The sequence below is a fragment of the Periplaneta americana genome, chromosome 5 (assembly GCF_040183065.1).
Source record: "Periplaneta americana isolate PAMFEO1 chromosome 5, P.americana_PAMFEO1_priV1, whole genome shotgun sequence".
NCBI lineage: Eukaryota > Metazoa > Arthropoda > Insecta > Blattodea > Blattidae > Periplaneta > Periplaneta americana.
The window spans coordinates 70,308,003-70,331,225 of NC_091121.1; the positions used below are offsets into that span (position 1 = coordinate 70,308,003).

General features: G+C 33.4%; 1 protein-coding gene across 1 annotated transcript in view; it reads right to left on the minus strand.

Moving 5' to 3' along the window:
• Positions 1-23,223, minus strand: part of LOC138699819 (protein Wnt-5b-like) — a 2,020,855-nt gene that overhangs the window by 1,417,018 nt on the left and 580,614 nt on the right. The window contains exon 3 of the mRNA XM_069825994.1: positions 276-346. The gene's annotated coding sequence lies outside the window, so the exon portion shown is untranslated. The remainder of the gene's footprint in view (positions 1-275; positions 347-23,223) is intronic.

A 23,223-nucleotide genomic window follows, 5' to 3' on the forward strand; every position in this document is an offset into this window, starting at 1 on the left:
CGAACTTAACTTATAAATTATGTCAGGACTTCAAAACTGAGCTTTTAAGAAAACAGTCCGCTTAGCTTCTTTTTATAGCAATATGAGTCGTCTATAGGTTTTCCGTTATGATAAACATATACAAATATCGCCTTCATTTTTCATAATATGTGTATCATTGTACTGGGAACATAATACATTCACTTCTGTTTAATCAAGTCTCTGTATATCATTATACTGCCCACTTCCCCTCACCAAACATTTAACATCTGTAGATGGACATTTTGAAATCATACCTGGACCTGGATTATGAGTTGCTGGAAATGCTGTCCGTATGCACGTGAACTTCTGTATCGGTGAAGGGAAACTGAAAAGAAGAAAATTCCATTTATTAAACAATCATTATTATCAGTGTAAAATAAATGTCAAGGCTTAAGGGTGATGCAAAGAAAGAAAGAAAGAAAAACAGGGTATAAACTGGAGCACATAACCATGTGTTGAGTGATCAGTAGAGTCAAGTAGGGCTAATATGATACAGTAAAAAGTCGGGTTAATCTGATACAGACTTCAGAATGTACCAAAATCTAAGTTAAAAAATATTTTAAAGTGTTATTATGGAAGTATATTTTATGCTCTTTAAGGCGCAATAGTGAAAAAAAAAAATATCATCAGCCTCACAGAGCATTAAAAAAGAAGGTAGCTTTGTTGTGTTAAAAAACTTTGATGTAATACTTGCTTACTTTTGTTATTAATCTTGAATGGATAAAGATGGGATAATTTTTAATTCTTTTTTTTTTTTTTTACTCAGAATAGTGCCAGCTTCAAATCTTGCACAGGATAGGGACCGATGGCGAGCTTATGTGAGGCGGCAATGAACCTGCGGGTTCCTTAAAAGCCATTTGTAAGTACCAGCTTAATTTTTCTCTAAAGAAAAGCTCTGAATGCTGATCTTATAGAAGTAATTAGTGTCCGAGTGAGAAGGGCTATTATGGTACACTTTTCTGGGCTATTATGTTACGCTAGAAGGGTTATTATGATATTATGTTTACTGTGAAATAAATTGACTAAGTTGATTAATTTTCTGACTTAAAATAATGAATTATTTCTTGAGAGATATTTCATATTATCTCAGCAAATGTGGGAAGTTTGAATTTGACATGTTGGAACTACAGTGCTGTATAAGTTTAAAAATTACATGCATAAACTTATTTTTAGATATTTACCTAACAATTTAGCTTAATATTCATCCTTCTTATTCCTAAAATTCAACACAACTTTGGAAAATAAATTCATCATTATTTCAAAATATATTTTGAGAGTATTTTAGCAATACAAACTGTATAACAATTTTCTCAATCTATTTCATTACCAAAAAAAAAAAAAAAAAAAAAGGAGAGGCAGCAATTTTTTAGCATTGGCAGTAAATTTTACGGAAGAAAGAGGTAATTACAAAATTTGCTAAATCTTTGTCAATTTTAATATGTTTCTAACCAAACTTTCACAGGCGATATATTAAGCATCTGTGTGTATCACAACAACCTTACGTCACTGTTTTGTATAATATGGCCAGATAGATTTATAGTACTGTATCGGAATAGCCCTATAGTGTATCACAATAGCCCACACAGAAGACTACTATGATACAATGGTTTTTGTTTTAATTTTATCCATTATTACAAATAAAAAACAAATATAACTCGAAACTCTTCATATACCTATGTCTGAAGTACGACATTATTATTATTATTATTATTATTATTATTATTATTATTACTATTATTATTATTATTATTATTATTAATAATTAATTTTTTTTTTCAAATTTGAAGGATAAATGAACAAAGCAATGAAAAGACACAATTCTCTTAAGATTGATATCATCCAATTCAGTATAGCCTTTACCGCAAAATTTATTGCTGTTCTTAATCAAGAAGTGGGAAAGGGTGATTGTATCCGTGGTGATGATTATCCTTTACCAGTTTTGATAAGAAAAACACAAATGCTTTAATAATATACTGAATTAGATGATGACATCACCCTTAATAGAATTGTGACTTTGATTGTTTTTTTTCCGTGTATCATTTATTCACATAAGCTTTGATAGAAAAATTACAGCAAAAGATTGATTTTTTTATATCACAATAATCATACTTGACCCTACTTCATTAATATAATCCGGAAGTTACATTTATGTCCTGTTGTCGAGAAGGACTAGCTGGAATATTATAATACGAAATCTGTTTCAAGTATCCCAGTAGGGTGAGACCGTACAGCTATCAACAACGCTGATAAATGGCCGTGCCTGCTGGAGAAAGCTACGACGAGAACGAAACGGCAGGTGGAAAAATCGAAATCTTTGCTGCGGGCATTGCAAAAAACATGCAGCAAATGATGCCAAGGAGCTAATTATCACACATCTAGTGAATACTACGTTGCGCAGGAAAGAAGACAATTTCATTTGTTAGTTGCAGGTCAATAACAAATTCACTTTAGGAAACCATAAGCCAGTTTTTGTTATCCATAACACAGGCTATCATAGTGAGCTTCAGTCTGTTTATAACTGCACAGAAGAAATTGCGCTGTAAGCTGTTCAATTTTCCCTCAAATTTTTCAATTCGAAACTTCTTCCGTGAACCCGTGCACCAGAAACCTTTTTCCTATAGCTGTAATAAGTAGTTAATAGTTAATAACTAGGGGGCGGATGTTGATGAACTAAAAATCTACTTAAATGATCATTAAAATGCCTTTGAACTAATGGAAAAATGACATCAAATTAAAAGAAAATGACATTTAAATATTATTCACCAAACTCGCACTACAACTTCTTAAAAATTAGTCACCTTGTTTCAATGACTACCCTGCAAATCTCAGAGAGAGGAGGCAAATTCCTGAAATTTGGATAAGATAAAGGAAAAGAACATGAAGGTTTTAAGGGAAAACTATAGATTTTAATGAGGGTTTACAATGTGTTTCAATCAGGTTGGTCAATGTCAGTGCCTTCATTCTCCGTATGCTCCTCCTTCCGCGCTTCACTTTTGTTACCAGATGTTTAAGATGTGGGAGTGTGAATGACAAAACAAATTGGGGATGCAGCGTGCATTCATTGTGGAATGAAGATGGACTTCAGAGTCTATTCCAAACTATAAAACTCAAACTTCACTGTTATTCACTTATTCAGTAGGTGATTACTTACCTATTTGTATAGAAAATGATTTAACAGACCGATCGGTAAAGGATAAAATAAAATGCATTCCAAATGATCTGAAAGTTCTTCAAAGTAATAGAAATGCCGAAAAAATATCAAAATGACGTAATAGTTCAAAAACGGAAAAAAAAGTGCAAAAAATGCAATATAAGAAATTACTTTTGTACGTTGATATTAACATAGAATAGATTTATATAATAATAGGCATCGTCCTAATGTGAAAAATAAGAAGACGACTTTTCATCAACATCCGCCCCCTATTAATAACTAAAGCTATGCCTATTACAGGCTATGGAGGTCCATAAGATAGTGGAATAATGAAACTCCCACCTATACAGACAACCGGAGTAGAGATGTCAGTGCAAGTGTTTACCATCTTATCCCCCAAGTAAATACCTCTGGAACTCATTTCTGTTCCAAACTGTTAATAACTACAGCTAAGAAATTTTAGGTAAAAGACACAACTTTGAGTTTCAAATTATATTAAACTGGACTCTAAAACAATAAAGCATATAATACACTACTTGCAATGTACGTTATATAAAGTGAAATAAAAGTTCTAATCAACAGAGAGTATAAATTAAATGACGTTTCATTCTAACATAGCTGTGATGTCTCAAGAAAGATATAAATACTTTCAGAACATATAGGTAACATTTTAATGCATTAATTTATATTGTTCTTCAACTGGCTTCTTACAGTCAGCTGCACAATGAATTATGATTTAAATCTACAATTTAGTTTCTTATTTACAACTTATTTTCTGTGATTGGTTGGATAATTCTTATCTGGGCAGGGCTTCACTATTCTCATATCCAATGTGATAATGACGATTTTAGAAACTAATGCTAAGACATTTCCGAAGAATTATAACTCCGAGTGTAATACCGCACATTTGAAGATAACTGTGCGTATTATTTGAAATGAAAGAGTGATTCACAAGTACCTTCTTGCAAGCCTTTTTTTAAGCAGGTCATAAATAAATAGGTTCTGATGTTATATTTGTGATTGATCTATAATTGCAATAAATTATGGAAAACACAACGTTGTATGGATCAGAGGCCAGGATTATGAAGAAATTTCATATACAGAAAATGCAGTCTTCAAAAATGAAATTTCTGAGAGCAATGGGGCGCTACAGATTGCTAGATAAAAAAGGAATGAGGATACAAAAATAAATTACAGTAGTAACAAATGAACTATACACAAAAATTGAGCAGTATAGAATACCGTGGACACGGCATCTACTACGGATGAATGAACAGGTTACTAAGAACAATAATTATACACTAGTCACTAGCTGGCTGAAAGAATTTGAGAATACCGTTGAAAAGATATGGGCTAGGTGGTATTTTGCGAAGTGAGGGTGAGGTTTCGTCGTGGGAATACCTGGCATTCACCTTACAATTGAGTGAAAATCTTAGAAAATTAAACTAGTTATCAATCCAAGCAGGAATCGAACCCACACTGAAGCGCAAATCCGAATTTGTAGACAAACGTGCGACTACCTAAGCTACAGAGTGCCGGTGGCTTCTTTAAATATGTTACTCGGTGTTTATCGAATATAAAAATAAATTTCATTTTCAACACATGGAGTCACGCAAAATAGCTAAGGAATTAAGTGATCGAGCTGTGATAATGCAGTCGATAATAAAATAAAAGAACCGCACAAATAAAAAAAATGTATAAGAGCGAATTAATCAATGTTTGTGACATACAAACGACGCTTATAGAAGGCAATTTCCAGCATATTAATGAAATTATCCACGAATACAAAATTTGTAAATATCGTAGTAAATTGGAAGCCGAAAACGACAATTCCTTGAATTGGGTAGTTATTGGTAAGTAATTACGTTTCGTTTCATGTACCGTTTCAAAGATACCGACGTATTATTTTCCCTCGTTTTGAAATATAAATAGTTATTTCATTCAATTCAATCTGTAATTAATGTTATTCTATATTTATTTTTATTAATAACGTTTTACAATACCACAGTAATCAAGTGTCATTTCATGTGTCCTGACACCCAATACACTCAGACAAATATTTGAAAAATCATACGAATATAATATTGGAACCAATCAGTTGTTCATAGATTTTAAAAAAGCTTATGACAGCATAAATCGACAACATCTGTACACAATGAAAGAATTTGGTATCCAGATTTGATTAAAATCACAATAAAGAAAACAGTTAATCAGATCCAAGTTGGTGGGAAATTATCAAATGATTTTATGACAGAAAATAGTCTTAGACGGAGACTCACTGTCAACATTGTTGTTTAACACAGCCTTAGAAAAAATTATACGTAATATAGTTATAAACCCAGGTGGCAGTATAATAAATAGAACTAGGCAATACATGGCCTATGCAGATGATGTTGTTATAATAACAAGATCAGCATCAGCAATAAATGAAGTATATGAGGAAATAAAGGAGATAACAAAAGAGATTAGACTTTAAATTAATACTGGTAAAACAGTATTATGAACACATAAAAAATAGGATAAGAACGGAAGAAAATAAGATGGTTTCTATTGGCTTAGGGCAATTTAAGGAATGTAATGAGTTTAAATACTTGGGTTCAGTGGTTACATGGGGCAATGAATGCAGTAAAGATATAAAAGCTAGAATTTCAGCAGGGAATAGATGTTATTATGCCTTAGGCAAAGTCATGAGAACAAGGTATATTTATAAGCAGACAAAATTACTAATATACAAAACAATAATTAAACCCATAGTGCTTTATGGGTGTGAATCATGGACAATGACTGAACAGTAACAACAACTTAGAAGATGGAGGAGGAAAATTCTGAGAAAGATTTATGGTCCTGTTAAAGAACAAAATAATTGGAGAATCCGTAGTGACTTGGAATTAGAAAAAGTATATAAGGAACCTGATGTAGTAACTTCGATAAAAATTAGAAGACTTGGATGAGTAGGTCACTTAAATAGAATGGAGGATGAAAGAATGGCGAAGATGATCTTCACTGGAACATTGGAGGGAAAGAGAGATAGGGGTCGTCCCAGATTGAGATGGTTAGACTGTGTTGAGGAAGATTTGAGGAAAGTGGAAATCAGGAGCTGGAGGAAGAGGCAGAGGACCGAAGTGATTGGGCTATTGTTTTAAAGGAGGCTTTAGCTAAAGTATAAGAGCTGTATGCCAAAAGAAGAAGAAGAGAAGAAGACACCCAATACAAAGGACATGTGAGAAATATTAATTTATAGTATATGCATTTTAAATGAAAATTTTGAAAATAATGTGTGTGTGTATATATATATACAATCAACACTCACAACTTTCATTTGCTTACAATAAAGCAGCATAACCCAAAGCAAATGATTGAATCATAAATTAATGACATATATTAATGGTTTCTCTTGTGAAGCGAAGACGCTAAATCATGAGAATATCATTTCTATCCCTAAAAAAAATTACATCACTAACTTACTGTAAGCTTATTAAAAATAATTATCCAGCTACTGTATACGTGTGTTCCTTTATAGTGAGGATCACGTAAGAGTAGTTCCTAAAAGGCTAATTTGGCCGTCTCTTCAGTGTTGCCAACTAATGCCAGATATCACCAAAGAGGGTAAAATCACAATGTCATGTGCTGAAATAATAATAATAATAATAATAATAATAATAATAATAATAATAATAATAATAATAATAATAATAATATAGTATTAGCAATAACAATGTCTTGCTTATTTACTTATTTACCACATCTCGTCTTTATGTTGAGGGGCGTTTTCTAAATGGTTCAATAATTTGTGAAACAGTATATTTTCCTTCTTGACCTCTCACACATAATGTTGATAATTATTAGATTAATATGATTTAATATTAAAATGTATTTTGTCTGACAACATGAAATTCATTGCTTTGACTAAACAGTTTACGATTCATGGGACCTAACCTAAAAATGTATTTTTTTTATCACGTGGAATGATTAGTACGAATTTCCTAAGTCGCTACCTCTCTTGGGCATTTTAATAAAAATCTGAACACTAAAAAATATAACAAACAGCACAAATGAAATGTCATTTGGTAGTGAAGTTGTGCACAAGAACACACAAAACAATTCATACAAAATTAGTCCACTGTAAACAGCAGAAATATAATGCTAATTAGTAGTAAGGTGTTGCACAACAATATACAAACCAACCAATAAAGAATTACTTCATTGCAAACGGCAGAAATGAAGTGTTGTCTAGTAGAAAAGTGTTGCATAACTATACTCGAAATAACAGCCAAAAAATTATTTCATTGCAAACATCAGAAAAGTGTTATCTTGTACTAAGCTTTTGCACAACAATACACAAAATAACTCACAAAAAAGTTCACTGAAAACAGCAAAGATGAAATGTTATCTAGTAGCTAAGTATTGCAAAACAATTTTCAGGACTAATAAAGAATTAGATCATTACAAACAGAAGAAATGAAGTGTTAAATAGTAATAAACACACATATGAAGGTAAAGAAACTTATCCAAAATTAAATATGCGATAATCATTTGACGAAAATATTATCCCGCACAAGTAAAATAAGCCCACACTTGTGGAGTAACGGCTAGCACGTCTGGCCGTGAAACCAGGTGGCCCGGGTTCGATTCCCGGTCGGGGCAAGTTACCTGGTTGAGTTTTTTTCCGGGGTTTTCCCTCAACCCAATATGAGCAAATGCTGGATAACTTTCGGTGCTGGACCCCGGACTCATTTCATCGGCATTATCACCTTCATCTCATTCAGACGCTAAATAACCTAAGCTGTTGATAAAGCGTCGTAAAATAACCTAGTAAGAAAAAGTAAAATAAAAAAAATAAATCCACGGCGCAATAGCCCACTAAGACTCAGGGCCGACCAGCCGACTACTAGCCTCACGTTTACATGCCTCAGCAGAAGTGAACGATCATCCAACCAGAACGGGGGTAACGTGTGTCAGCACGATGACCCTCCCCTTCAACCGCTGTAGTTTGTTCACGAAACAGGATTTTCCTATTTAGCGTAGCTCCCCAAATTCATCACGATACTGGTTGGGCACCGGTCCAGTACACTGGCTGAAATAACATGAGAAAATTTCTTTCCTATAACTCTGATCAACACTCATTTCACAATGAGTCCAGACATGAAGGCTTAGATAACAACGCTATGGTTAATCTAGTATTTAGATGAATATTGTATAAGAATGTTATTTTTGATTCAATATCAATTGAATGAATAATCCTGGGTAAGTTTTATTCTGTGAATTTTTCTAGATCAATTTATTATCCCATTATACTAATATTCCCTGCATGAAATGGCCGCTTCCCTCTTTTGTTATTATATTTTCCATAACTTTGTAGTTTACAGTCTAGTTCGGTCATCTTTTAATAATATGAAACACACACAAAAAAATAAATTCAATCTGAACAGTTTTTGCCATTTCTAATAACCTACCGAAATATGAAAGGATAATGCGGTATAAAACAAAATTTTAATCCGAGTAGAAATTTTTCCGTTCGTGTGATTAATTATCGATGTGGTATCCGTTAAAATATTTTGCAAAAAAATTTCACCTTTGTGGGCATGAGACTTTGTAGCTCCTGATTGTATCATCTGATTGGGACGGAAAAAATTACTAAGGAGACAGACACTGGCTCTGTAAAAGGAACACCGTAATAAAATGCTATGTTTATGACTTGCAGCTATTGAACTACTATTTATTTTTTGTTTTGTTTGGCAGCCAATACAAAAAGCGACCACAGCTTTCTGATTTATAATACGTTTGTTTACAATCACGGTTCTTCCTATACGTGGCGTTGCAGTTCCTCGAATTTCGGAATTAAATCCGCTCTCTTTATATATTATTCATACATAGCTGTACAGTTCATTTCAAAATTCTCTCTCACTTCATGACACAGTGCATGCAACTTATGAGTGCGAAGAACGCTAGGAATGGAGTTCCGACGAGTCCACTGTTACCAGATAATCCGAGGAAGTTTTGAGTTTCCCGAATAAGGGAAAAACAGTTCTCGTCAAGGCGACAGTGTCTCTGTCTCTTCATGAAGAGCAAACAAAAGTAATTAAAATATGTCATCATCATAATCACCATCATCGACCTACTTTGTCCTGCGAGGCTACAAGATTAAGTATCACTGGAGTTAAGTCGACGACGTACGTGCATCTAGCAAGCGAAGTACTTGACTGACAGCACACGCAACCCTTGTTTGGTCAAGTTTGGATTTGAGGGAGGTGGGATATGATGGTAGAGGTTGGATTAATCTTGCTCAGGATAGGGACCGATGGCGGGCTTATGTGAGGACAGCAATGAACCTCCGGATTTTCTAAAAGCCATTTGTAAGTATGTCTGTATGTTTGTTACCTTTTCACGCAATAATGGCTGAACAAATTTTTACGAAAATTTATGTGTAAAATAAATTAGGTCCCACTCAGATTTTAAGCTATATGGCATTCAAAATAAGTACTTCTTTAAAAAGGAGGTTATAAGGGGGACTAAAGTAAATTAATCAAAATATCTCACTTAACATTGATTTTTAGAGTAACATTACATGACAAAAGTTGTTTTAAAAATCTTTCCAACAAGTTTTATTCTAAGCAAAATGTTTATAGTACCGATATTTAACGAGATGGCCTATATGGATTTAAAATAGCAATGCATTTTTTGTCAGTGCCGCCTCAATCAAGCTGATATAATAAAATGAAAACAAATGACTCTGCGAATATTTAAAGGGGCCTTGTATAACAAGCGGAAAATATTCATTTAACTTTTTGCATTTACTGAGTATACCCGAACGAGTAAAACTCAAATTCAGAGGCTATAATATGCTGTACAACATAATATGTATAACAAATCATAAAGCTATAGTCTGTGGAAAACATAAAACATGACAAGAATTGAAGAAAAAAATAAATAAGAACAGTAATGTATCACTGAAGTTTTAGGGAGAAAGAAGAAAAAGTTTGAAACCATCAAATAAATAAACCAAACGAGAATTAAAATAAATAATCTTACCAAAAAAGGTTTTTTCTTAAACATTTCTTAAAGCACCAGGAATTTGGTAAAACTGTATGGAAGTTGATATTAAAAAATTCTTAGTACCTTCCCTACCATAAGTTACTAAGCCATGCCGAGAAAAAAATATATTTGTAGCAAGTGCAGCGAAGCGCATGGGTATGACTAGTAGAGGAATAAAAGGAAATGAACATTAAATACAAAGCCAAAAATAAAGATTAGAGAAAACAGAGAGAGTGACCAGCTTATAGGGAATTACAAGTATGGACACTTCGCGTCGGTACCTTTGATGTAACAGGACTGATTTCAATGACCTTCAAACCAACTTGAGCGTGAGATTCTGCTTTTTCCTTAGAGTTGGCGCTGACATCACACAAGTTATCAGTCGACACAGCGGAATATAACATACATGCAATTTATACATCTAGGTACATTTTTGTACTCAAAATAATTTGGGCCGATGAAATAATAAATCCGTCATTATCTATAATGTCTAGACTCTAGAGTTCCTCTATAATGAGAGTTGAGACGTTGACCCCATCAACAATTAGAATATGTAATGATTTTATAGCGCTGAAAATGGAAAAACAAAACTCCTATGAGAAGTAAAACCATATGGCTATAATATATTGTATACAAATATAAACGAATTTGATACATAATTTTATAATGTATATTATTTTATAATATAATTTATTATGTATAAAACATAAAAAAAATATTATTACAACTAGTTTAACACTAAGAAATAAGGAGAAGCTGTTAACTTAAATTTATTTGAAGCAAAGCGTTACTGGATTATGCAATAAGGTAGGCGATGTTTGGATCCTGTGTCTCAATTCTTATATTCAATTATTATCTTAGCGTGGACTCGATTACACTAACCTCTAGCGCTTGAAAGTGGAACTAAACGCCGGCGCACAGGGAAACAAAATAGGAAAATTCACTGAGTGTCCAATGTATATAATCCCTATTCGCTGGATTGACTGGGTAAAGAAAGGAAAGGACAAGTAAAGGAAGAAATTAAGAAGAAATAGAAATGGAAAAATGGGAAAAGAGAAAGATTAAAATGGCTGAAAGAATGTGAAAAGAAAGAAGTCGAATAACAGAAAGAAGTAAATATAATACGTAGAAAAGTAAGAAACAATTTAAATAATTTCCTTCTAATGTTTAGAGAAAGGAAATTAATTTCTTAACAAAAATGCTAACAACAGTTTGTCATATGTAAAACATATCCGTCAACAGCTTCGTGACGTCGAGCAGAGCGAAGGTATGAGTGCACTTTTAATTACAAGCAGTGCGGTAATGATACGTTTATTAATCTATTAACCCCGACAACTAGAATTTTGCCCGAGGAGGTTTGGTAAATTAAAACCAATTTTTTGTTTGTACTGCGCACAGCGGCGGACTCCACGTGCGTTACGATCGCCGCGCCGGTCATCCATCCTGGTTTAAATGTAGACATCAAGAGCCCATGCAGTATATATTTTAAAGTTGACGACTTTTCGGAGGAAAGCTCCGCTCACTGAAGACTGAATAATGTTGTTTCTAAACAAAGCTTCCCAGATGCCATCAATCACAATGCAGAGACGTAATCTTTGTGTTTCAGAGTATTCTCAACGGTGTGAAGTGAAACTTCAGACATCTTTAGGACCCAAACACACAAAAATTCTTTGAAGGGAGAAAAAAGAATTTAAAATAATTTCTAGAAACAGAGGAATCCATAAAGCAGGCCTAACTATGTGGGAGAAAGAGATCTATTGTGCCCATGCATGTCTTTTTATATAATGTGTGTACGTGAGTATATTTTACAGAATCAGATTTTTATAACGTGCAATAAAGTTTACGCTGGCGCATAACGTCGTTAAATACAAATAGCTCAGCATACTTGTAAAAGATAACACAAACCGTTATGAAAATCAAAGAATACTTCAATATTGGGCGTATTTTATTTTATTTTATTTTATTCTATTTTATTTTATTTTATAAGTAGGCCAAACATATTGTTACAAAATCACTGAAAACATGCAACAATTTTCGGTCACTCCACGTCTTCAGTCGCTTTTGACGCCCAAAGTACACGAGTTGGATCTATAGCCTACATATTGGGAGTGAAATACGAATTAAATACGAGATTTTCGTATCTGTACTTCGATTTCAGCTAGCTTTTATGATTTAAGAGTTCGGCACAATTTGTTAATAAAACTTCGTTATATCGAAGAAGAAATATTAGTAAGTTCGCTGTGAAGTCATCTACAGATACTGTAGGCCTACGTTCGCGAGAAGCAAGCATGCCGAGTACATGTGCAAATACCCTGTTGTATTTAATTAAATTCAAAACATACTTATGCCTATACAAACACATTAATTACGTTATTCAACGGTAACTTGGAAACCGTGGTTCCTCCTGTTAAATTCTGTTAGCCTATTGTGTGGATATTCTTCTATATTTTGTAAGCGCAACTTCGGTCGTGTGTGTATGTGTTTGTGTGTGTGTGTGTGCGTGCGTAAAAGAGAGAAAGAGATTTTTTAGAGACAGAAAGAGACAGAAGAAAGTAATGGCTGTGCACAAATTTTGTGAGATTTTATGTATGTATGTATGTATGTATGTATGTATGTATGTATGTATGTATGTATGTATGTATGTATAATATATGTATACATATGAAGTACCTACAGTACACAGTATATAGATGAACCGTAAGTAATGCCATTAATTTCAGGGAGTTATTCTTTGAGATATTTCAAACAAAAACGTTTAATATAGGCTAATTTTTTCTCGTTTTTACTTCCTTTTCAATATAAAAATTGTTTTATATGAGACATTTCATAGCTTGTTTTGGAAAAGTCATTGATTAAATTTCCAATATATTCACTCGATTTAAGAGAGCAGTGTATTATGATAATGAATGACTGAAAGAAATTTAGTTTTGTCTTTTATAAATGTACACGAATTTGGTTCGAACAAATACAACATTGAAAAATTCCTTTTCAGAACGAAAACGACTTTGCCACCAGACAAAAGTATGAGATGTGTTCATAAAGCTGCATTTTTTAAAACAAATTTACACATAAAGCCCGGATAAATTATGCGTATGTGAATTCCGTAATGCATAATAGATCTATAATAATCAGTACCGGTACTTACAAGTTGGTTTTATGTAGAGCCCGGATTTCCATGCAAATGCATGTTTTTATAAAAGCTTGTTACACTTCTCAAACTTTGCAAATATTCTGTTTATGCCTTATCGATTCCAAATTGAAGATTTTAGATTTAATAGCATGTTTTTATATGATAATGCATGTTTTAAGGTTTGATAGTGCATGAAAATCCGGATTCTAGTAATAAGTATTGGGAAATACTTGAACTGAGCACACCACAGTTTAAACTGTGTAGTCCACAGCTGTGGAGTAAAGGTTAGCATACCTGACCGTGAAACGAGCGGGCCCGGGTTTAAATCCTAGTTTGACAAGTTACCTGGTTGAGGTTTTTTCCGGAGTTTACCGTCAGCCCGTTAAGGGCAAATGCTGAGTAACTTTCGAGCTGTACCCCGAACTCATTTCGCTGGCATTATCACCTTCATTTCATCAATCATTGTAATTATTGTACATCCTATATTCAAATTCACAACTTGGTCTTGAACTAATACTTGAATGATTTTGCCAAGTCAGTCAGTTCTTTGAAAATATGAAAAATTTTGGGCAGATGAATGTTTTACGTTTTTACTTCATTAGGAGTCCACTGATCATGTGGGTATGGAGTTCAATTCATTTTTGTTTATGGTAAGAGCAGAACACACCTTCTGGTGCTGCAGAAAATGTGGAAGACACAGCACTGTCTTCATAAATTTTGTTAAATTTGGTAACAAGTATACGCGTATAACATTTTCATTTTAAAGACAGACTTACAACATTTCATTAAAGTGCGAGTTGGCTTTATCGTGGAAATAAATTAATTGTTCTATGATAGGTGATGCTCTGTAATTTATATTTATATTGGTTCATGTACGGTAACGTTTCAGAGTTGCATTCGGGAGGTCCCGACTTCAAATCCCGCGGCCCACCCATCTGACTGGTATTTTTCAATCACAAAGGCAAATGCCGGATTGAAAATTTCTATACTGTCTCAGTCACCAATACCGTAAACATTAATCAAAATTTAAAATCAGTTACATGAACAAGCCAATTATAACAATAGAAAAAACACGACAATCGTAAAAACGGCCTGCTGATATACACAAAGATCCTACTTACACGATATGATCACAGATTTTAAAGCTTGTATACATAAACTTGAAAAACTGAATATTTAATTAATTTCTGTTGTCTCCGGAAAGATACTGGATTTTCATAAAATGTATAAGCGTAATAAAATGTTCATGAAGTTCTAGAGCTGGTAGGTCTACTAGCACTGGCAACTCTGTTACAAAGATACTCAAACGTTGCTGCTTCTATCTGATATTTTTTATTGAAACACAGGCTACTACAGAGAAGTGAACAAACACCCACCAATGACAGTCCTAGAATCCTGTTGCTGGTGGAGCTATCCCCGCGCCCCACCCCAGGCATAGCATTTTATCTTGGTTAGCGAACAGTGGTATGGTGTTTATTTCCAGTACTTTCAAACATGGCCTTCATCTAGAACTTTTCTGGAAGTACGCTAGCATGGCATTTCAATTAAATTTTTGGTAATAGCCCGTCATGACGGCCTCTTTTTGTTTCTGTTTTAAAAAATGGCCATATTTTATGGCTTTCAAGAACGAAAATTGGAATTATATATGATATGAAAACCAATAAAGAAAAAACTAAAAATTTGGCCTTCTGCGGAAAATACTCTGTTCATAGCAAAATAGGTTTTGATTAAAAAATATTAGAAAGAGTAAACTATTTTACATATCTCGGATAGGCCTACACATTATCTTTTTTTCGATGAAGTAGGCATTTCACAGAAAATTTCTATATGCACCAAAACAATGGGAATAATTAACAACATTATGAAACCTTCCCCAGTACAAAGGCATACTAGAATTCGCCTATACAACACCTTGGCGAGACCTGTACTTTGTTACGGCAGTGAGGCATGGACATTGAGGAAGAAAGACGAAAGCAGAATAACGGCCAATGAAATGAAATTTATGGCATATACAGTACATCGGAATAGGCTATACGAAATGGGATCACAAACGCAATGAAGATGTAATGGAAGAATTACAACTAGAACCTGTAATTAATCACGTAAAACATTATCGGAACAACTGGATAAAACATTTATTTTTATTTTAGTAGGTTATTTTACGACCCTTTATCAACACCTTAGGTTATTTAGCGTCTGAATGAGATGAAGATGATAATACCAGTGAAATGAGTCCGGGGTCCAGCACCGAAAGTTACCCAGCATTTGCTCGTAATGAGTTGAGGGAAAACCTCGGGAAAAATCTCAACCAGGTAACTTGCCCCGACCGGAAATCGAACCTGGGCCACCTGGTTTCGCGGCCAGACGCGCTAACCGTTACTCCACAGGTGCATCGCATGCGTAGAGACAGAATTCCGAAAGTCATGCTCCACTATCGTCCAAACGGGAAGAGATCTCTCGGTCGTTCAAAAAGCCCTGGATTGAAAATTCAACTGTGAGGTCGTAATATGGCCTAATACTTGAAGAGAAGATGAAGAAGAAGAAGAAGAAGAAGAAGAGAACGAAAATTACCGAAAAATGGTGGAAAACACAGTTCAACAGTTTACATTTCTAAAACCTTATGAAATATTACTAATTTCAAAAGTCGCTGAAAATGGTTAATTTTTACGAGAAAAAAATACAAAATAACTTACTTTTCACAAATGTAGCAGAATTATATTTATGTACCTACAGTATCTACAAAAAAGAGTATATTCAAGGCATAGTAAAGTTCTGAACAAACAAAACCTTATCTGTAACTGATCTTCGAACTTACAGAAACCTGCTTTATATTTACTGTATAAATCTTTCTACCAAAAACATACATGAAAGGTATTCCAAAAGCCTCAACAAGCCAAACCTAACCTGTCACTGATCCTCTAACTTACGAAAACTCGCTATCTATTGTATCTACCTAACTACCAAAATAAAAAAGTACAATCATGGTAAAAGACGGATTCAGTGCGTCGTTTGTGATCATTGGTGTCACGAAATATGTCAAGACCTTTCAAAATATCGAAGTAAATTTAATTGTTTGGTTGTAGGCATGAATCTGACTGAAGGATTACAAATTTGACTGAATATTCCTAAATATTTTGAATTAAGGACTATCACGAAAATACCTTTGTACTATCACGAAATTATATCAGTCCTTCTGGAGTGCTAAATTTTTTGTTTATTTATATTACACTTGTTTGTAATTATTATTGCATAAATTGATTTCATGTAAAAATGTAGACATGTAACTTCCTGAAACCTAATAATGAACGTACATTAAAATCACTTCTTAAACTGTAGTGCAGCGTTTAATTTAAAAGCCTTTTAATCTGTTACTTAACAACGCTGTATTAACTTTTAGGTTATTTATCGCCAGTGAAATTTATAGTAGAAAGATGGTATTTGTCAATGACGAAGGAAGAAAAAAATATCCACTGTTAAAACTAGCAGAATTGTTTGTTTAACATTTTATTTTTAATGGAAATTGGTTCCTAAGCTATGCAAAAAGTTGTAGAAATATAACATTTTATTTTGTCATATCTCAACTTCTAAAACTAGGGTATACATGCTTTTTTTTTGCTTGTTATATCCCCGTTCTACTCTTTAATATGTACTAGAAGTTATAATACATTGTTTTACTTCTTGAAAAAAGAAGTAACACAATTAAATTTTTATTAATTATACAACAAACACATCATTGGTGTAATTTCTTTCTTTCCTACATTTCAGATTTCAAAGTAATTATAATCACATATATTTAGAGAATTAGCAGACACTATTGTCAGAAAGAGCAGGATCTTTTCTTGGGGATATTTAGTTTTATAATAATTTAAAAATTTCTTTTCTCTCATTTAATGAAATGTAGGTCAGCATTTTTTAATATAATAATCTGAGAGGTTAGCATTATTATACATAAGTACTGTAATACAGCCTGAAAAATTCGTTTAGTCCAGCTCAAATAGTTTTTCTATAAAGTGCACTAACAACTTGGAAATGTAGATTCCGAAAAAAAGCGTTTAAAGTTTAATATGTTATGGGGCCACGATTTGAATACAAAATATATCCTCGAAATATATAGATAAATGAATGATTTATAAAATTCTTGAGGAAAGAACGTTCTAATAAAAACAAATAAAAATGGTTGCAATTTTCGACCTTGTTAATTACCAACTGCAGTTAAATCTAGATGCAACTTATTTTCTGGAAAATACGGTAAATAATCTGCCAGTAGGAAATTTCACGTCTTTATTTTTAATACAAATACTTGTACCATAGTTTAAATTATAATTTTTAAATTATACATTTTCTTTCAAAATTTTTTTAGACAATGAAATATATTTATTCTTTTTGCAACACAAATCATCGACTACCACTTGTTGACAACCATTCTAGCATTCATCTCAATTCAACGCTTCCTCAGTACGACGAAACAGGAGCGAATACACACAAAAACAATTAAATCCCCGCTCGTGCACAAAGGCCACCTGAACGAAAAAAAATCACCTATAATGTATTATTAATTCTGCATAGCCATCACTCACTCATCTTTTATCAAAACTAATAATTGATATCATCCCGGAGAGTCTTCTCTTCCCTTTTCTGTTTATAATTCCCCCAGTGCGTACTGTGCATTGCAGCACTGCAGGTTGCATAGTTGCCGGGGGGAAGCACCGGTCCCTATAGTGTTGGAAAACAGGAGAGAGCGTGGGATGAGTGTAGAGTGATTGAAGGGCACTGGCAGGGGGAAAAGGGTTGTTGGGGAGGGTGGGAAAGCTGCAGGGGGTTTTAATTGCACTCCCAGTCGCGAGCGAATCCCTCTGTCCTCCCCTCTCTCGTGCCCCCCAGTCCGTGAACATTCGCAATAGCGGGAGGCCGTACAAACGAACAGGGGCTCAGTGCATTCACTGCAGCATGGGATGGATTGCATGCACCAGTGGAAATGCCTCATCGTCGATATTGAGTGACATTCTCCCAATCCCCCCCCCCGCCCGCCGTCCTCATCCGACTTCCTCACTATCCCAAACGACCCTAACAATTCCACTCGTCCCCGCGCATATTCGGTGGGTCAATCTAATACTTTTCTCCACTGCCTAAGCGTCTCTCCCATCCGGTGTATGTTACAATGTTCCCCTTCCCTATGCTCCACAATGCTACGGCACTCCAAGAATGTACCGGACATTCACAATCTGCCGAACGAATGACTTTTATTATTATTATTATTATTATTATTATTATTATTATTATTATTATTATTATTATTATGGGCATTATAATAGAGAAAATTTCATATTGATAGACAATGGTTCAAACTTTCAATAACGTGAACATAAATCTATACTGGAAAATCTTACAAAAAGATATTCTCCAATCCATTTCAGTCGAAGTCATTCAAATTGCATATGAAAGTTAAAAAAAAAAAAAAATAAATAAGAAGTTAAGAACGAAGTCAATGAAGTTGCAAGAAATAAATTGAGATGTCCAACAAGACTGCATCATATACCCATATAAGATTCATATGAATTAGAAATATATTATGGTCATAGTTTTATAAATTGGCAGCCAAGTAATAAATGCATATTAATGAAAATCTACAAAAATAGCGGAAAATTTAAATAAATTATGTAGAACATGTAACATGAAAGCATTCACAGAAATATAAAGATCAGTGGCTTTCTATGGCGAAGAAAGTGAAGGGCTCCCTGCAAAAACGAGATAGCTCCACTTTTACAAAGTTGTGGACAACTACAAAAAACGTTCTAAAAATTTCAAATTTTAACTGAGCTTCTTTCCTTTTCAGAGCATGTCCCAGGTACCTATGAGTTTCATTTTATCACACAATCATTTATTACAATCGCAATTTAGGAGGGGGTAAATATAAACAAATTGTGGAACTACTCATTTTTGGAATAAAATTTAATAATATAATTAGTCACGTTTCGCATTACTGTGTCAGTATCATAAACTACAGCACAAGACATAGCACACACGCAAGCACGCACACGCACACACGTTGAACAGTAAGTAATGTCATTAAATTCAGGGAGTTATTCATTGACATATTTCAAACGAAAACGTTTAATACAATTTTGCTAAAAAATTGGGGATGTGATCATAAAGTGCAAGTAAAGTGAAACTGGAAAAGATTGATAAGTATAGGGGAGAGAGAAAGTGTATAAGCAGATGTGTAGAATAAAATGTAAGTATTTATAGGAAGTAGGAATAGTGACAATGGATTAGGTGTAAGTAGAATAGTGAGAAAGTGGAAGCGTGCGCAAATAGGAATGAGTGAAAATAGTGAGAAAGGGTTAAGAGAAGTGAACAAGTGACAGCATAAAATTAGTACTAACAGTTGAACGTAGGAACAGTAAATGAATAGAAGGTCAAAGAACAAATAGGACAAATAATTCAATATGATAATTTATAGAGAAAAATTGAATTTGAGATTTTAGTGAATAGTAGTTAGAGGAAAAGGGGGATGTGAAAGGAGTATAGATATATTAGGATAAATGAACAAATAGAGAATAGCAAATGAAATGTAGGAGAAATACTGAAGGGGAGATTGACAAAGTAACAAAAAAGGTACATAGGGTAATTGAGAGTATGTGTGTAGACGTGTACTGCAAATAATGTGTTATTGTAATAATATGTTAATGGTGGCACCGGATACAGAAATGTGAGGTTCACCATTACATGTTAAGAAGTGCTGTGAAGAAATATATATCATATCAATATCAATTTTGCTCGTTTTTGCTTCCTTTTAGAGATAAAAATTGTTTTATATGAAACATTTTATAGTGTGTTTTGGGAAAGCCATTGATTTAATCACCAATATGCTCGGTCATTTTAAGAGAGCAGTGTATTATCTTAAATTATTGAAAGAATTTTAGTTTTGTCCTTTAAATGTGCAGAAATTTGACGCGAACAAATATAACATTGTAAAATTCCCTTGCAGAACGAACAGTTACATTTGTTCGGATCAAATTTCTGGACATTTAAAGAACAAAACTAAAATTCCTTCAATAATTTATTATCATAACACACTGCTTTCTTAAAGTGACTGAGCATTTTTGGAATTAAATGAATGACTTTCCAAAAATACGCTGATGTTTCGTATAAAAAATTTTTTAATCTCAAAAAGAATGCAAAAACGAGCAAAATTGCGTGAATCATTTTTGTCTGAAATATTTCAAAGAATAACCCCCTGAAATTAATGACACTACTTGCAGTTCACTCTGTATAGGCTATAGATCCAAGAGCTGCCTCCTTTTTGCAATGAAACGATTTGGCGCTCAGCTCCAATTCCACTGTAAATTACTACCAAATGCTCGGAATCATACCATTCTTGCACTAAATGATCGGACATATTTTTTAACGTACGAAAACGCAAAACTTTATTTTCAGCAAAAGGTGGAGCCATACCCTTTTTAGAGAGCCCTTCACTTGTAAGATTCAAAATAACGACTAAAAACCTTATAGTCGGTTAATAAATTTTAAGTGTTGAGTATTCTTCAGCAACAGTAATAATAATAATAATAATAATAATAATAATAATAATAATAATAATAATAATAATAATCTATACTAATAATAAATCTTTAGCCGAAATTGTTCTGGTAATTTTCGATTTTCCAAAAATAATTGGTCCTAACATATATAATTAACCACCCTGAAACCGAAAATCGCTTTTTTTTAATTTTTGTTTGTATGTCTGTCTGTCTGTCTGTCTGTTTGTTACCTTTTCACGCGATAATGGCTGAACGGATTTCGATGAAAATTGGAATGTAAATTAAGTTCGTTGTAACTTAGATTTTAGGCTATATGACACTCAAAATACATTATTTAAAAGAGGGGTTATAAGGGGGCCTGAATGAAATAAATCGAAATATCTCGCTTATTATTGATTTTTGTGAAAAATGTTACATAACAAAAGGTTCTTTAAAAGTAATTTTCGATAAGGTTTATTCCTTGAAAAATTTTGATAGGACTGATATTTAATGAGATACATGAGTTTTAAAATTAAAATAACTGCCATCTAAGGCCGTGTAATGAATTAAAAAACAAATGACTTCGTCTATAAGGGGCTTTGGACAGCAACAATCGAAAGCTATGAAAGATAGCCTACAGAGAATGTTTCTGTGTTTGTATGAAGTAATATCGGAAGCTAAATTAACCGATTTGTATAATTAATTATTATTTCACCATTGGAAAGTGTAGTTTCTCTAGATGGACATAATGCTATAATGTTATTACAGTAACTTCTGATATAATATAATATAATATAATATAATATAATATAATATAATATAATATAATATAATATAATATAATATAATATAATATAATATAATATAATTTAAGTTATTTGAAGGGTTCACAACCATAGTGGGCCAAGCGCCATTTACTGAATACGTAGAAAACAAGGGTTAAAATTAAGTTATTACCATAATTCAATGGAAACCTATAACAAGTAAAATAAAATATACACATTAAATCTAAATGATGTCAATCTTCATTAAACTATGGTTGCATGTAATAAAAATTAAGAAACATGTTAAAGGAATTGTCATTGCACCAAATGAGTGTCTCTGGACCAAAATGATCGCATTTTAATTATTTGGATGCAATTTAAATTAAGTAACATATTAAACGATTTATCCTTCTATCAAACACGAATGTTCCCTGGATCAAATGTCCTATTTTAATTATGTAATTACTTTATATTTATTTCTAACGGGTGCAGCGGCGCGCACGGGTACGGCTAGTAATAATAATATTGATACTGATAGTAGTAGTAGTAGTAGTAGTAGTAGTAGTAGTAGTAGCAGTAGGCCTAGTATTGGTGGTGGTGCAGATAGTTCAGCTCGACTCCTGGCCGGGAACACTCGCATCAATGTCTGATGCATGACTGGTGTAGACTGCGTCAATATTGATCCGTAACTTCCCGTATAATTTTCCTCATATAAAGATTGAGTTAAGCCTCCTGGATACAATAAGGACAAGAGTCCTCTGTATGCGCAGAGCTAGCTTTCTTTGGTAGATTACTTGCAAGTGAGTCTAGCCATGGCAAGACATAAATTTGATCAATACTAGCATGCACACAATTATATTTTTATTTCATAGAGGTATGTTTCATGAATAGTTACTTCATGTTTGATGACAAAAAATTTAACGTAATCTTTACTGTAAATTTTTAAAGAAACTATATCAGGTAAAAAAATCATTTCTGATAAAATTAAGTATCGGCCGGTGATAAAGTATCTACTTTAAAGAGTTGAGTTGTGCAGCAAGAAAATTTATGCAGATACTCTGAACACATTGACAGATCACTGTCTTTCTTACGCCACCATAACAATTTTGTGTTACGGAATACAAGAGTGATAGAACTTAGATCAAAGATGAATACTGTGTTGAAACATCTGTTCCTGTGATCACTCCAGAAAATATCGATGCCATGCATGACATACTTTGGAGGATCAACGTTATAACAGAGACTTTAAAATATTTCTTATTAACGTGTCTTTTACTTCGTACCTGATGATTTGGGTAGTAAAAATTATCTGCTAAATGGATCCCTAAATGCCTAAACGCTGATCAGAAACGACTCAGGACGGCAGCATACTGTATCGAAAGAACGTCCGATGCAGTATGCTGCAGCCTCATAAGAATGTTTGTAGTCACAGCCACAGCAAACGGTCCGAGACAAAACAGTCTTGTCTGAGACAGAATGTCCGATGCAGTATGCTGCAGCATCATAAGAATGTTTGTAGTCACAGCCACAGCAAACGGTCCGAGACAAAACAGTCTTGTCTGAGACAGAATGTCCGATGCAGTATGCTGCAGCCTCATAAGAATG